Source organism: Stegodyphus dumicola, chromosome 8 (assembly GCF_044657685.1).
Source record: "Stegodyphus dumicola isolate Sdum_Otavi_A_Nest chromosome 8, ASM4465768v1".
Classification (NCBI taxonomy): Eukaryota; Metazoa; Arthropoda; class Arachnida; order Araneae; family Eresidae; genus Stegodyphus; species Stegodyphus dumicola.
This window is the reverse complement of record NC_140775.1, coordinates 87,296,481-87,314,043: the sequence shown is the minus strand read 5'-3', so window position 1 is coordinate 87,314,043 and position 17,563 is coordinate 87,296,481. Positions and strand designations below refer to the sequence as shown.

General features: G+C 32.5%; 1 long non-coding RNA gene across 1 annotated transcript; it reads right to left on the bottom strand.

Annotated features, from left to right (window-relative positions):
* Positions 1-10,043: 10,043 nt before the first annotated feature.
* Positions 10,044-15,185, bottom strand: LOC118204189 (uncharacterized). The gene is made up of 2 exons (XR_004760749.2): positions 14,920-15,185; positions 10,044-10,244 (listed from the first exon to the last, which is right to left on the bottom strand). It is a non-coding gene; the product is annotated as an uncharacterized LOC118204189 (long non-coding RNA).
* Between the last annotated feature and the right edge of the window lie 2,378 nt (positions 15,186-17,563).

Sequence of the window (17,563 nt, the reverse complement as noted above, 5' to 3'; positions counted from 1 at the left end):
ATATTAAATTATATGCATTTTTCTTTTATTTCATTTCAAATTATTGGATTTCATTAAATCTACTTCGTCGATAGCACATAAACCACAATAGAATACATGCACAGTTTTAAAATTCACTATATTTGTTTACCATAGTGACACTCTGGCGCTAGGTTCAATTCTTAGCGTTACAATTCGCTTATAATTTAACTCAGAATGCACAAAATTTACATCATTTGAAGAACTATCTAATTGTTGCCACATGTTCTATTCAAATACTATAATAAATCTGAAACGATGTATATAAGAAATTAAACAAACAAAATAAAAACGAAACTGTTTTTCACAGACGATTCAGTATTTCTCATTCAATCAATTCAGTTTTCACATCGCGACAAGGCAAAAATACATAAAAACCCAAAATATATATATTAAGCATTATGATGTAAATCTTAAACACTTATTTCCTCGAATAAATTCCAGAATGGGTTAAGTATGATTTAATTCGCAATAATAAAAGAAGGCGTTATCTTTGTTGTTGCAAAGCTTAGTTTCTCTAGATTGGCAAAAAATCCGCTATTCTGCTAAGTTTCAAATGTAAACAAACCATGGCAAAAATAATTAGGCTTAGCCGTACTTAAAAAACTTTTAAATTGCTGATAACTCTACAAATATTGCATGCAGATTTACTATAGGCATAAGAACCTTAACCGGAAGATAAGAACAACCTAATTCAATCATTTTTAAAGCAAAAAATGAACAATTTACAAACATATAAGTGTAAAGGAACTGAGATCACTGAGCCGGCTAACAGAGTGGATATATATATATATATATATATATATATATATACATATATTTATATACTTTTGGTGCTGCTGATTGCAACCAATATACGAGATGCACATCCACATGTTATAGCGGTCCTATATACAAGATTTCAACATTCTGAGGCTACTCTTTTTTGAATTATGCGAGATACGTACGTACATACGCACAGACGACACAAAAAATGCTCTTCAGAATTCATTTTAAATCCGTTTTATAATTTTTTGAGGGAAATACTCTTTTGTTCTGCACTTACGTACAGATGTTCCGCAAAAACAACGTTAAATTGCATTTGATAGCTGTCGAAATGGATATCTTCGTTGAAGTATGATGCCTGAAACTTTTTGCGATTACAATACATCCTTTTTATTTCGTACAAGGAAGTAAAAATTTATATGAAAAAGGCTTTCTCAGGTTCGCTGTGCAGAAAATTAAAATGGTATTTAAAATGCTTTCATAGCGGTTTCCCAAAGGCCACCAAAATTAGGCACTCTGGGTGGAATAAATTTATACTCAATAGCCTCGGCTGATAAAAAATTAGCTAATTAATCTTTGAGTCTTTTAACTAGTCCATAAAGTCTTTTATCTTTTTAGAATTTCTTTATCTACACCAAAAAAGTGTTTTGCACTATCTGAGTATAGTTTACAGTATTTGCGTCTACGGGCAATAAATCTCTTTAGAAAAGCAATGAAACCTTTTAATGTTAAATACCGGTATCATATGTAAGTGGAACGCTTTCGTAACAAATCATACAAATATGCCCGCATATACTTTATGCAAAGTTCTCTTCTTTGGTTTCTGCATCTTAGAAAGAAAAGACCACAGAAGTCAACACCCGAACAGCTAAAAGAAAAATCAGGCTTGAATTTTTACCAGGGTAAATTACCCATTAACTGGCTTAACGCAACGATGACACGAAAACAAATAATTATAATCATGCACTATTTTATGTACAACAGTACAGACGCAATTACATGCATATATTTTTATAATAGTTTTCTATAACAAGGCTGGTAAATCTATGATATTTTGGGACAATTCTAAGATACCCTTTATAACTTTTGTAAACCTTTTATAAAAATCAAAATTTAAATTTCATAATCGAATTCCTAAATGGAGAACTCCCTCAGCATCCAGGAAAAATGGAGAACTCCCTCAGCATCCAGGAAAAATGGAGAACTCCCTCAGCATCCAGGAATAGATTTAACATTTTTTACTTCCGTTTTGAAGAAACATTGTCCCCTCGTTTTAGAGTATTAATTTCTGGTAAAATTTGTTCTTTTTGCATTATCTTAATGAGGTATATTTCTGCTTGGTTTGTAGTCATTCTTAGTTTTTCGAAGTAGGAGATGTAGAAAATGAGCAATGCCTACGCCGGAACTCGAACCACGGACCTCTCGAGTACGCGTCGAGCGTGCTGACCATTACACCACGAAGGCATGCTAAGATAGGGTGAGAAATACCGTATAGGTTGAGTTTTTCGATAGATCCAGTCACTTTTGTTGTGGGATTTTTTATATTGTTCACAAATCTGAAAATATAACTTACAGTGTGAAGAACAGTTACATAATTGTTACAAATTTTAATCAACTCATGAACAAATTTAATCGCAGATCTAAAGTCCTCGTATGGTGGATCTTTAAGTTCAGAATTGAATTCTGAAACAGAAACACTTCGATTCAGATATTCATTGCCGGCGAGGAAAGCTAGGCCTTCCCACCACATTTTCGTGTCGTAACAGTTTATCCGGTTCCGCTCCTCGGGGAAATAAATCTTCAGGATTTTGTTCAGATATTAGTATATGATACCATTGATGAGGTAATGTAAGTTCTTGAATTGCCACTACTCTATTATGAATAAACTCTTGAATTTTATTGGCTCCTTTCGGATCCATAAAACCATAAAAGCACTATCATCGAATCACTCAATAAGTATACCTGAGTTACTGCCAATTTTCAAGGCAGCAAGAATTCTTTTCGCTAATTTGGATAATAAAAGTGCTGCACTCGATTCAAGCCTAAGAACAGTTTGGCTGTTCAGAAGAGCGACTCCTTATTTACTCGTTATTATCTTCACCATTGTTCTGCCAGCTAGTCTTCTGGTTTTACAGTATATTACTTGTAATAGTTTGAAGCAAGAAATCTCCGTGCACACGTGCTTCTCTTCTTTTGATAAAAGAAAATACGATCGTTTACCGATAATGCTTATTGACTACTTTGATAGTTCCAATTCCTCCAGAAATTTCATTTTGTACAGATGGAAGACGATTGATTGTAATGATGAGCTCAGCATTATATTCTTAATGTTCGTGAAGTCACGTGTAACATATACAGAGTGCGAATTTTTTCAAGTACCTGCGTTTGTCTGTATGGCAAATACCTTCTTTATTACTCCTTAGTGCTTATTACGAAGTTGTAATGCAAAAAGAAGAATAAAAAATAATAGATTTCCTTGTGATATTTTAGTTGTCGTTTTCTGATGTAAGTTTTCTTTTTTTATCTTATATTTCTCGTCATAGATCACATATATCTGTTCTCACATTTGTGTGTATTTATAGGTTATTGCGGACACAACGCAATCTATGTAACCATTTAAGAAATTCATTATTATTGCACTACTGCTTCGAAGCAACGGTCAGAGGCATCAGCAAATCTATGAATTTCAAACGTTTCAGTTTGCTTAGTCACGATGCATCTTTAAATATGTAGGTTATACTTTCTAATGACATTAGAAATTGATGCCATTCTTGATATTCTTTATTTCGAAGGGAATCATTCCAATCGATTTTAAAGCGCTATAATTATTGCATAAAGCTTTTAGCTTTAGCCACTTCATGCACAAGAAGTCTCAGGGGGTCAAAAAGTCTCGGTAATGTAAGCAGAAGATATCTCTTGGCAGACGAAGCAGCAAACTCTACTTGGATTCTAAATGCAAAACAATTTTATTTCGGTTACCATTTAGAATCCAAGTAGATTTTGCTGCTTCGTTATACCAAGAGATGTTTTCTATCTACATTAGCAAGACTTTTCGGTTCCCAATGTGTTGGCCTCAATAGGATAGGAAAATTTGTAGTTTTTCTTTTGTATTGATTACAGCTCTGATTATGTTCACTATTTGGGCAGTTGCATTGTAAGGATCTTAAGTTTTACTAACGTTTATTTTATTTTAAATCTTTACTATCACTTCTTATTTTCTACTTCCGGCCAGAATTATAAGCGTGAAGGAGTTTATGCAAAGTTGTCTGGCGAACGCCAAGTATTTAAGTGTGGCCTTTTTGCCAAGCAGAAGAGAGGAAGCAGTGAGTTCGAAGCAGGCCGCTTACCTTAGAAGTTACGCAGTTGCTACTTTGCCTTCCAGGCCAGAGGTTTTAATCCTCTTGATAAATTAAACGTATTGTAGTGTTCACAGTCTCTGTGCTACATACGCTTCCTGTTATTATAAGGCCAATCTTATTCTAAAGTTAAATTAGAGTTTAGTTTTATTTTGATATCTTTTAAGTTAGACCCCGAGTGGAGGGTCATTGTATTCCGAAGTACGGAAGTCATTGTATATAAAGAAAAAAATAAAGGGTTTTGTATACCCTTCGTCTGTATCCTGTCTACTTACTACAATTAGTGAACATAGCTTTAGTAAGCTCTCTGTTCTAGTCAGGTCATTGTATGTTTCCGAAGAAGGTTAGAAGAAACATTGAACCTGATAGCATTTCGTCATAATATCAAAAAGTTGGCTTCGCAACATTTTAGATTTTTCGAAGTCCTATGCTCCACGTAAACTATCATCAATATAAAAGTTATCTTGCAAAACAGGTGCCATCGGAAAATTATACTCTTCATATATGTAGATAATTATATCAGTGTTCTCATATTCAGATAAGGAGAACTTACTGTACCATACGTTAACGTTACTGTCTTCAGTTCGTAAATTTTGGGCAGCTTGTTTGTATTATCCTTCAATAAAATTTTCTGAAGTCTGTGTTGACTTGGATCTATGAGTATCATTCGGTACATCAATTTAATAGCAGCTTTAGCGCAAACGTATACTCTGAATCTAATCAAATAAATTTTGTATGATTCGACCAATGTGATATATGATATGAGGGACGCAGCCCGACCCTCCTAGTAGACTTTACATCATACCATGGCCTTTTTGCGGGCTGCGCCAGAACAAGCTAGAATTAACACCTTCAACAAACAGACATAAAGATCATAAGTAAAAAATAAAATTAAAATCCCTACTGCAAGCTTATCCTGATTAATCTTCTCCATCATTTTCCTGGAACTTTTTTTCAGTCTTTTAAAATCATTTAAAATACCATATATATATTAAAAACATAATTTTGCTTAAACGCGTTCCTAATATCAGTAAAATATTTACATGTCTCCACATAATGCTCCGCAGTGCCCGGTTCTTTACAGATATCACAGAGGTCTGACTCTTGTAATTTAAATCTTTTAAACTAGAAAGGAAAACGGCCATGACCTATAATGATTTGGCTAATGTCAATGTCTGAATAACATAAACCTTTTTTAGGTTTAACAAATTTCATATAACCTTTTTTTCGATCAGACGTTTCCCACTCTTCCCTCCATTTATCAAAAATATAATTTTTCATAATAGTCACAGCTTTCCTTGTTCATCCCTGAACATCAATATCACGAGCATTAACATCGATAATGGCCTTCTTGGCCAGTGCGTCCGCCCTCTCATTCGACCAAAGTACTGTAATGAATTAAGATGGATTTCATTGGTATTCAGTGTAGAACAAATGAAAACCACTCTCAATTAACAACTATTATTTTCTGGGCGATAAACTCCATCGTAGTTTGAAAAATAAGCTACATCAGGATGATTTTCCTCTGCAACTTCTCTCTAACCTAGCCTCCGACAGTCCTTCAGAAAACTGCGATACAGTAATAAATATTCTGGCTCTCTTTGTGAACGAATCCACAGTAACTTGAGCGTTTTAGAAAGAGTGCTCCTAGACTGACTGCAACCTGAAGGGACACCCATGAGAAGCATTGGCAACAACCTATCTAAGTTCTTCATTTCTCCAATGTGTGACCGCAAAATATCCCCTGGATAGAGAAGCCTCCTTACATTTTGTTAATTCTACCTCCATGTTCTCATTTTCCCAAAATTTCTGCAACATATAATTTAAGTCCTCTTTCTCGAACTAAACCGCAATGAATTTTAGTCTCATTTACCTACTCCATGCTGCCATTAGCAACGTATTGGAATAACACTTGTAGGATTCTCCACTGTGTAATTCTAAGTTAGCGTTGAAAGCGAAGAATCTTAAGAATTGATAAACGAATAATCGCTTGAGTTCGTGTGACGCGAAACAAGACAGAAGGGTAAAAAAACCCTTTATTATTCCAAGTAAAGTTGACAGAACACCGTCTTGGAGTTGTACAATGGCCCCTTAACGCTAATTGACTGCGAAGCTATCAAGGGCCTAATGTACGGCCGAGCGAAATAATAGCTTACGAGAGAGTAGCGTAAAAAGGCGGACGCGTGCAGCCAGAATATCTGATATCTCTCTTAATAAGACAGTAGAACTTCGCGGTTAAATAACGCTCTCAAAGGGCGACTGATGTATATAGGGGATCCAATCGCCAAATTCTGCGTGAAGAGAATCGTCATCCAACTTTAGAGATATTAGGTTAACTAGAAAAGCCGGAGTGTTGAAAAATTAGCAACCGCCTTCGCCGGGAATCGAACACGGACCTCTAAACTACCGGCTCAGTGTGCTGACCACTAGACCACGAAGGCACGCTAGGAAGTCGGGAGAAATACCTTATAACATAAAGGATTAACACAGATAATCATTAACATGGTATTCTAAATTCTGTTCAGAAAAAATGAAAATGTGGCAATCTGAACCGCTAAAAGAATATACCAGAACTTCATGCTCAGCGAATTTCCCACATTCATATTCTTTTTTAAAAGAATGCGACTTTTATTAAATAAATATAAAATTTCCAAAGTTTCAATTATTTTAATGTATAGACGTTTTGGTTAAGCCTCTAAAGATTTGAATGACTTATAAAAGACAGGCTCAGATTGCATTTGAGCCATATGTAGGACCTGAAAGCAGTTGGGTTCAGATATATTTTAAGAATACTTAAAACCACAAACTTTGTTTTAGCATAATTTTAAATTTCCCTTAATAGGTTTTCTTCAGAACATACATAATTAAAGAAAATTACTAAAAAATGGAAAAATTTCAAATTAATCTTTCTAATTTTCCATTTGTAACAAATTTGTATTGGTTACATTTCGTAATTTAAATGTACTAGCCTTTAAGAACTTAATATTTGAATTGTCCTTTATTTCAAATACTTCTAATATGTTGAATCATCAATTAAATGACTTGCTATTAACAAAAACATAAAAAAAATTAAATTATGAAAACTTACAAAATCTTCACAGAAAACTTTCCGGTGAAAAAATACTTAAAGAAACTAATAACGACAATCTTTTCTCTACGTTTTCAATGCTTTATTGACACTGGAAGAAAAATACTTAGGATTGCAAGTAAATAATTATAAATTTGTTACTTTTTAACTATAGCTTGACACCTGATGGTGTTTAGAGTTTTTTAGCCTTTGTAGCCTTAGAGAAAAATTACTGAGAGGCACCTTCATTATGGATGGCAGATATTCATTGCTCAATCGGTCTTTTTTGTTAGATTTGTTACATTTCAACTGGAAAACAATCTGTTTACATATATATGTACTTTCAATCAAAGCGGTTATTATTATTGCAAAAATTCTCAACAGAGAATATTTACCTTTTAACAACTACGAAAAAAACGTTAATCAGATCCGTGTTCGAATCAGTGAACAAGATTTATATCAGATTGTAAATCTATTATTACAATACGCGACGAGATCGCTACCGTTATACCACGAAGGCATGCTGAAGGAGTGTGATAACACATTGTAGAGTTCAATTTGTGCAGTAAACGCTCTGAAATATGTGCTTTTATTATTCGAGGCATAAAATTGTAAATGAATTCTTTAAAAAGAGTTATTTAATCTATTTTTTCCCCACTAAAGTATATGATAAATTATTTTTCTCCTTTTAATGCATTAAATATCCTTTTAAATAAAAGTTTATTATAGACTTTCTTTTAATTATATTTACTATAGCTGTAAATGTGCTATTTCAAGACGGTGTATCACGATGAAATTCAAAATAGAAAGTTAACAATCAAAATTTATATTTTTTATACGTATTTCTAAAATACTGAATTTGACGTTGAAATGAGGTTAGTGCCGCCACATGCCCCACCCTTGCCCATGTTGTGCAGAAAAATATATGATAAACTGAATTTCAGAAAAAGTCCACACGCAAACTAAAATAACATTAGAAAGCTTCTTCACATATCTCTAAATACACTGTTCTGTCAAAATGTTATCTTTTTCCTCATATTTTAAGTGGATTTCATCCTTGGGATCAAGGAAATAAAACTGTATTAAAAGACATATTATTTTATGTAAATTTACGTATTTGAGCTTAAATGAATGTGAATTTTTTAAATTCAATGTACTATTTTTCAATGAATACAGAAATGCTTTCTAGTTTGAGATTTAATAATTCATAAATATTTTTGCTTTGCTTTCTATATGAAATTCTAATTCTAATTTTCTTTTGGCTTTAATTTCTAAAAAAAAAAAGACAGAAAAAAATTTCAGTCCGTTTAAAAAAATATTTCTAGAACTCTTTACTCAGACATTATAACTATTCCTTGTAACTGGAATTAATTTTATTCATTCAAAATATGTTGTTATAAAAATATTTTTTACTCGTAACAAGATGGATAGTTCCTTAAATGCACTTATAATAATATTTTGTTGAAAGACGCTTGCCTATTCACCTCATGCCTATTTTATATTTAGACTACTTAAATTTGATATTTTATTTAGAAATCAAGTTCTCCTTATTATTTATACCCAAACTTTTAAAAGCAAAATTCATATGTCTTTCAGAGGTACTCAGGCTAAGAGAAGATATTAAGCAAGTTTATACTAATTGTTTCTATACAGCCGAAAAGCAGGGAAAATCGTGCAAATTTCCAATAATAAATTCTGTCGCATCGAAAATTTATTTTCCGGTGTTGAGGTTAGAAAAAGTTTCGAGTTAAGGAGAAAGAAGTCTGAAAACGAATCATACATATGCATTAAATTTTCACAATTGCCGTAATAATGTAAATAAGCACGTACGATATTAAATAAAACAAATTATTTGGTGCAGGTTACGTAAATGGAAATGAAGATGCTGGGGACTTCATTTTGATGAAAGGCATCGTAATTTTATGTAAAATAAGAAAGCAGATGCAATGCCAACAAGTTTCTCAAACTCCTAGCTTGCTTTGTATTGAAATTAGGAATATAATAAGTACATTAACTCGACAGGATATTAATTTCTTCGTGCCTCTGAAATGGCTGCAAATTCCACATGTAACATGCTATTTTTTTTGGTTTTTGCGTGTCTTAAACGACTGATTGAATGTGTCTTTTTTATTCAAAAAATAGAAGCACAACACATCCAAATTTATCGGCGATTTTTCGAGAAAAATAAACAAACATTCAATAGCTAATCCTATTTGGAAAGTTGGCAAAATTTCCGTTTTCGATCTGAGAAAATTATCCATAAGATTCCTCAGATCATGAATTGAATTTCTCTAGAGCGTTTCAAATCCTCAACTATTTATCTTCTTCAATTAAGGATTAACTTGAAACCTTGTCTTCCTAAGGCTTTTATAATTCTGGTACCTCCATGTTTCATGTTTTCGTAAAAATATATTGAAGAAATCTGTGATATCTCTGAATAATTTTGCGGTTTTTTTCCCTGAAAACGAGGGATCTGTATCCGACGGATGACCTTTTGTAGGAAACTTACTTTAAATTAAAGCTGCTGTTTCGCCTCATTTAAAACCTTATATGGGCGTATCTCTTATTCAATTTAATTAATACGTACTCTGCTCAATTTTTGTTTAATTTTTCAAATAATCAGGGCGGAAAATTCTGGCTTAGGGACATGATTTACAAAAGATTAGTACAGCAAAACGATAAGTGCAGGAAAGATATTGTTTTTAAATGTTGTCGAGTATATCGAGTATAATTCGAAACCAAAGTACCACTAAATTTGCATTAGGGAAAACAATCGTTGCGGAAGTAATAAATCCATGTTCTGTTGTATATCCATAGTAATAAAATTAAAGGAAACATTTTAGGCTAACATTAGAATATTTTATTGTTTCATATTTTGGAAACTCTTGCCAAAGAGAAAATAGTTTTTGAAACTTTGACTAACATGATATTGAATAAAATTTCAGCATATTTTAGAACTTTCCTTTTATCTCTGTAAACAAGGTTTATAGAAGCAGAAGAAACATATTCAGACGTCTTCTCTGAGATCTTTCAAAATCCTGGAAGAAAAACATTAGTAATTAGTATAGAAAAAACTAAAGTAGGGATAGCTATGAAGTAACTAATTTGTATGCTTGAATAATAAAAATATTTGCTTTTTTTATTAATGTTAAGTGCACATATTAGTTAAATTATTCTTAATTTTTTCTTTTATATAATGCTCAATATTCACGCTAAAAGTATGATATAAAATTATTGATAACAAAATAAAAAGAATTTTTTTATTAGTCAGAATTTAACATTAGCTTTAAAATTTGCCCGAATCGTCTCGAAAAATAGTAGAGTGAGAACGTAAAATTCTAAATGCATATGTCTATTTAAGTAGTATAGATTTCAAACTGAGAATACAAACTTAAATTAAGAGACGCTGTCTTTAGCGTTTACCGTAAAAAAACTGTAATGCGGGAGTTCTCTTCATTTAACTGGAATCCATTCGATTTCGTTTTCATTCAATAGCAATTGCGCATGTAAACAAAATCTATATATTTCTAATCTTGTTGTTATTTAAATTGTCATTTCAAGAGATGGGAAGATTAATGTCCTTTTCCTCTCTTAGCTTCTTTTGCTGGTTTCTCAGTTATATGCGTTCCATATATATTTTTCGCTGTATGTCAGCGCTAGCTTTGGGAACTCAGTTGGAATGTAATGATTGCTGAAATACTTGCTAGTTCTTTTCTATTTTTTAAAAAGAATAATACATTACGATCCACCGCTCATTGCATTTATGCTATATCGAAAATCTATAAACACTATATTAAAACAAATACACAGCTAAAAATTATTGGCGGGCCGTATAAAATTGCTCTGGAGACCGTATGCTCCCCGCGACCAGCAGGCTTGAGAGTACGGCTTTATTTGATCTTCTAATGCGAAGTTCTCATGAGATTTTGTTCAGGACTTCAGACAGACTGGCAAAAATAGTTAGCAACCTTGGCTACCTAACAGTATAATCTGTGGAGTGTTTAATACAATATTTATATACCCACATGGCAGAAACAAAGTAAGATGGGAAGAATATTAAGGAGTTAATCATATATAATTCCTAAATAAATATGTTAATCTATTTTTTATATCTACTATTAGAATCAGTTAATGAAGTATTTTATGAAATATGTTTAAGCCATAACCTAAGTTCCTTAGTTAAATGGATAGTAAGCGCAAAGTTTTAAAAATACCTTCACCGTCTTTAAGACAGAGAATTATTTTTACGAATAAATTGAACATGAGAGCAGTCGAAGCATTGATTAAATAACTTCTACATCTGGAAAAGAATAGAACATTATTGCTTCGTCTTGATTTACTTGTCTAGCAAACGGAATAATCTGGCATGATTTTATTTTAAAAATATAAAATCCATACCAGCGCATGATAGAAAAAAGTTATAGCAATAAAATTTTCTATGAGAATCTGTTTTAAATTCTCCATAGAATCCTTTCAATGCACTGGGAAATTTAAATATATGAAACCTCTTTTAATTTAATTAATTTTTTATCTATAATTTGCTTATGCGAAAGAATTTTGTTACTGTACTACAACAAATAGCATTAATTATATTAAAGAAAGTTTTTCACCTGGTGAAACCGATTTAGTTTCTTTCTTAGTCTGATAGAAAAGATCCGTCCTTTTTTCGTGGTCTGCTTTCCTACTTTTGTAATTGAAAATATTAATGGTCATCAGTGAGCTTTTGATAATCATGAACAAACTCAGTTTGGACTCCAGTTACGCATCTTAGTGCAAGAAAACAAAAACAGCTTGTATTACTAATTTATGACTGACAGAGATCCTCCGTATTTGGGAAAAGATTTGCTTAATCAAGCAACCGCCAGAGAATTAAATGTGTCGCAGCATTCTTTGTAATCTAAATTAAGAAATTTATGATAAAATCGGGCAGTGAAATATTCCAAAGATTTTAATAAGTCATTTCTTTTAGATAAGGTTTCGTTAAGCAAACCAAAATAATTTACAAAGAATTTCAAATTTATTATTTAATTTCAAAATTAATACATCATTTTAATTTATTAAATATATTATATATAAGTCTTAAAATATAAAACAAAAAGTACTTATTTCGAATTACACATAATATATATATATTGACCTACATACTAAATCCACCATAATAACAATAATAAAAAAGTGATTTATTTGTAAAGAATATATTTACAAAATTATATGTATAGAGTTCCGAATTACCAACTTCGAAATGCTGTCACCTTAACTAAATAAACAATACAATGTAAAACCTATTGAAATGACTAAGAATCATGTGTTTGCTTATTTGAGAATTAATGAAATGTGACACGCGTGTTCGTCTTAATTGGTAATACTCTCCTCTATTTTGCTGAAACAGATTAAACACACGCTATATTTCTCATCCTAGAAGATCTTAGATAGTCTTAAAAAAAATTTAACTTACAAAAGAGGCTTTCATCTTTTTACCAACTATTTCTCTTCATCAGATGAAGATAAAAAATGTGTAACAGAACTCCTTAACTGTAACCGAACTCTTTTATTGAATGCCATCTTAGTGCTGAAGAGGACGAATCGTCAGTCAACCTCCAGCCGCGGTGATGATAGGTTTCCATGTATTAGATGTCTCTGTAATTTTAATGTTTGATTTATGTTATTATTTAATGTTTGTAATTTTTATGTATATTTTGTTTGCACCCGTTCCTGCGTGCTCTATCAATAAATACTATTAGAGCTGGCCGGCGTCAGAGTTTATTGAATAGCGGCTACATTACAAATTGTTGTATTTGAATTTACGTAAATGTTTCGCGAACACATTTTATTATTTTTCAAAATTAAATTTAATATAGGAATGCTATATTTTGCATTCTTGTTCCCTGCTCGGCGTAATAAAAAATTATATGCTTATCTATTATAACAACATAAAGAAGTAAATATCAGCATGGGTAAATTTAACAATGAAGTGAGAGAGAAAGAACGATAGTCTTGCTGCCGAGATCTGCATAGGTATATAACGCAGTACAAATAATGCATAGGTATATAACGCAATACAAATCCGCAATACAAATAATATTGGTAGGATATACCATTATTGAGGAAGACGGGAGCCTCATGACATTTCAGTCGCCAGAAATCGGGATTCTTTTGATCACGGCATGCACTCGACGGTTTTCTACTTGAGGACACGATCGCTTTGTGGAAACTATTTAAAAAAAACTGGTTCGGATTCATTTAAGGCTGCAATCGCATTATGTTTCGGCTACGCGGGACTTGACGTCGAAAGGGAGAGTTCTGAGAATTCGCACAATTCCAGGAAAGTCACGTAACTGGGTTACCATTTTCACTTACTACAAATACTTGAACGCAAACAGTAATCGATTACCGCTCAGATTGGGATCACATGATGCTTCAGAAGCAGAACTTTCGTCTGATTGGTTGTCTCTACCCGAGACAGAGGTCCAGCCGAGACATTTTCAGTGCGGTTTGAGAAATTTCTGCTTAGCCGCAACATCGTTTCCTTAGCTGGGCGGGACTTTGCTTCAGGCGGAGATCTTTTTTCTAGGAATCATCCCGTTCAAAACTAGTGCTACCAAATCTCGTTTCTCAGAAAAGTCGAGTTTAGCAGGAACTGTAGCAAAGTGTGATAATCTCTTTACACATGGTCACAAACATAAAAACGCCCTTGTCCTGTCCATTTGAAGAATCCGGTCTAGCTACCGGTTTTAGTGTGTCCCTTCAGTTTTTAAATCCTAATGCTATGTAGCCGTTGTGAAATGTTTGAAATAATATTAATAATAAAGTTTTCTATGCAACTTACACATCTTTTTTTTTTTTTTTTTTTTTTTTTTTTTTTTTTCAATTAAACAAATTCTGCGGGAAAATTGTATAACAATCCAGTATCTGATCTCTAGGATTTATAGAACTCATTCATAAAGAGTGTCAATAACATAAGATTGGTGCTAGTTCCCATTAAACCAATGGATATATATGATGCTACCTAGGTTCCCTTTCTGTGCCTGCTGTCAGCAAAATTTGAGGTTAAATAAATGCCCGTCCATCTTCAGCTTTCGACCATAAAAACATCTAAATTACGCCTATTAATTCATTACATCCACGAAATTGTTCTGGTGAAGAGAGAAGTGATGTCAGATAATAATAACTTATTCTTGTTAGACGTGTTTCGAAATTATACTTTTGTAGCACAATGAAATCTAACACGCTTGTTCGTCTTAATTGGTAATACTCTCCTCTATTTTGCTGAAACAGATTAAAAACACGCTATATTTCCCCTCCTAGAATATCTTATATACTCTTAAAAACAAATTTAACTTACAAAAGTGGTTTTCATCTTTTTACCAACTATTTCTCTTCATCAGATGAAGATAAAAAAATGTGTAACAGAACTCCTTAACTGTAACCGAACTCTTTTATTGAATGCCATCTTAGTGGTGAAGAGGACCAATCGTTAGTCAACCATCAGCCGCGGTGATGATAGGTTTCCATGTATTAGATGTCTCTGTAATTTTAATGTTTGATGTTTCATTTTTATGTATATTTTGTTTGCACCCGTTCCTGCGTGCTCTATCAATAAATACTATTAGAGCTGGCCGGCGTCAGTGTTTATTGAGGAACGGCTACATCACAAATTGTTGTATTTAAAGGTTTACGAAATTACCTAAGTATATACAAACACTGCACACTTACCTAAGACAAACCAGAACATATTTTCAAACAGGAGCCATAGGCTGAGGTTCTGGATCCGGGTCAGGCATAGCCTGGATGATAGTCAACGCTGCCATCGCCAGGACTGCGAGGAAAACTAGACTTCGTCTCAGAAACTCCATTGTTTAGATGCACAAAATTAATCCGTATAAATATCTTACCTTGAGGTTGTCCTTTTATACTAAACTTGAGCTCGAAAAATGCGCAATATCATAAGACTAATTAAAGACAATGCAAGAGGTTTCATATTAAACGCCAAGTGATTTGTGAAATATCACGTCTGTTGCAAGAAATTGCAGATCTTTATTAGAAATTTATTCAAACAAAGGGATGTTTTTAAATACCAACGGGCGATGATTTGTTTATTTGGATGACTCAACACAGCTCCATTATTTCACATCCCAAACAAATATTTTTTTTTAGGAAGACAAAATGCAAAATCATCTGAGATGAAAGTAAAATTATCATTTTTTTTTCTTTGTTTTTTTTAATTTATATGTGAAATTTGAAATTCTCTTAAAAAAATTAAAGCCATCCTTCTTAACAGCCAAGCTCTTGAAAGAGCTTAAACTAAGTATGGCCCTAATTTAAAATTTTCTCAAATCTGAAAACATAAATTGTATTGAACCTGTGCAAGCTTTCGAATTTCGCAGATGCTTCATATAATAATAAGAAAACATACTTTTACTCAATATTAAAAACGTTGAATGAAAAAATTTTGAAAGCCGTATTTGACGAATAGCGAATTTTAAAAACACATTTCTTAAATGCTCTTATAGAAAGATACCAATAAAATTTCACAGATTATATAATTAAAACACTTGAATCTTGAGATTAACTTGATAAGTAAAAATTGAAAAAAATATTTGAATATTAGTTAAAATTCTTTTCAGTTTTAAAAAAGTCTTTTAAAATAAACGCAAAGGAGAGGCAGTTAGTTATATCAAGGAATAACATAGATAAATATTAATGCAGTACTTTACGTTCTGTTAAAAAAATTAAAATTCGGCACTCAGAATGAGTCGAAAATTATACTCGTTATACATACTTTCGAACTTGCAATATTTCCGATCTTTTTTTATAGAACGCGCTTCCTTTACAGTAAATAAATCTAAAATTTCCAAAGTTTTGAATTATAAGAGTTAAAATTTTGAATTCAATCCTAAAATGATTTGGAAGATTTACAACATGTTTGAACATTCGATTTATCGAATCAGGAATCTCATTCATATTCCAAGGATTCAGGTATATAAAATTTTATGCTTTAATTTCAGTGGTCTCATACTTAAACACTATACGGGTTGCATGCACGACCTAAAACAAGCTGGGAAGCAGGTACTGTTTATGAAAATTGTAAACAATAAGTAAATTTTAACTTAATTTTAAAGTTCGCTACTATGTATTCATGAAAAACCTACATAAACAAATAATAAAAATAACGTCACTGAAATTTTCAATTTCTTCGTCCATATTTTCTGTCTGTAACAAATTTGTCTTGATTACATTTTATAATGTAAGTGTCCTAACAGCCATATATTACGTTTTTGTGCTGACACTAATTTCAAAAAATTCAAATCTGTTCAAAGGACCACTAAATAGCTTGCTTTTCGCACAAACTTAAAATGAACAAGTTATGAAATCTTACCGAAATTTCACAGTAAATGTTCCCTAGTGAAATAAAACGAGAAAATATAAATAACGATAATCTATTCTCTTTCCTTTAATTATTAAATTCTTTCCCATCAGGATATCACCTTAAAGTTACGACCGTTTAACATAATGAATAAAGGTACTTAGTATAATACAAATACTTATAGGGAAATACAAAATATGCAGTAACACATTTAAATCTGAATTACTTAGATGATTCGACCCCAAAGAATACTTCTTAAGTTACTAGATTATCATCCAACCACTACTAATATCATCTATATGCACATTAGTCTTTTCATATCTCCGTTTGTTGTGTTGTTCTAATTGACTTAGATAATTACGGTGGCACTCTCCCCAAATGGACTGCACAATTTTTCTTATTCCCTGCCATTTTTTAAAGCAACATTCATTTACATGAGTTAAATGTGACTCAGTAATAGAATTCATTATCTGTTTATTAAAACGTGAGCAGAAGTTGAAGCTCCAAATTCATCCTAGTTAGCAGGCAATAGGCAGAGGAGTATTGAATTCAAAATTCCTTCAATTTGTACAATTGCCGTGAGGAAGTCGTCATAAGTTACATTCACACTCTTTACAACTCATTTAAAATGGTAAGTTTAGAGTCTTCTTGTAAATCTGTTAGTTGCTTCCAGGTAAGCTTTGCGTCCTTAATAAAGATGGGGGGGAAGCTTAGCCCTTCTCTTCGGATATTGCATGTAGTTTTAGCTCGAGTTTGAAGGAATTTCCAGGATGGTTGCCTGGGATGAGTACTGATTTGACAGCCCTTGATCTGAAGCAGCGTCAGAAGCGCTGCTCTCCAAGTCTCGCGCCGCAGTGGAAGACTCAGGTGCAAATGCGTCACTTGTATCCGGCTCCTGGGTTTAAGCCTCATCCTGAGTAGAACAACATAGCGCTCGCATAACTTTAGGTACCATAACATGAATATGTCCATGGCTGAGAAAAGAATATCTCG